General features: G+C 51.3%; 1 protein-coding gene across 3 annotated transcripts in view; it reads right to left on the reverse strand.

The window, feature by feature from the left end:
• Nucleotides 1–314, reverse strand: part of LOC106743025 (dachshund homolog 2) — a 219268-nt gene that overhangs the window by 955 nt on the left and 217999 nt on the right. The window lies entirely within an intron of this gene.

A 314-nucleotide genomic window follows, 5' to 3' on the forward strand; every position in this document is an offset into this window, starting at 1 on the left:
CCCCCCCGAATCGCTATTTTATCTCGAAGCTTTTCAGTCTTCTTTATCGAAGATACGTCGCACATAAAGTTTAACCGTGGCGTTTTCTCTCTCGATGAAATAAAAAAGCGGTCACGCTAATCGTTAGCAACCTCTCCTCCTCCACGGGGACGCCGCTTCTCGTTCCCTCCCTCACGCGAAATCAAATCCGCGGGTAATATTACCGGTGGTAAAAAGCGCGGGGCCGAAATTCGGGAGTTGATTTTGCAAGGACGTTGCCAATTAAGAGCCGACTTGTTAATTCCTTTCGAGAAGCCCCGAGCGGGCGGGCGGGC

The sequence above is a fragment of the Dinoponera quadriceps genome, unplaced genomic scaffold (assembly GCF_001313825.1).
Source record: "Dinoponera quadriceps isolate SergipeBrazil2010 unplaced genomic scaffold, ASM131382v1 scaffold848, whole genome shotgun sequence".
Taxonomy (NCBI): Eukaryota; Metazoa; Arthropoda; class Insecta; order Hymenoptera; family Formicidae; genus Dinoponera; species Dinoponera quadriceps.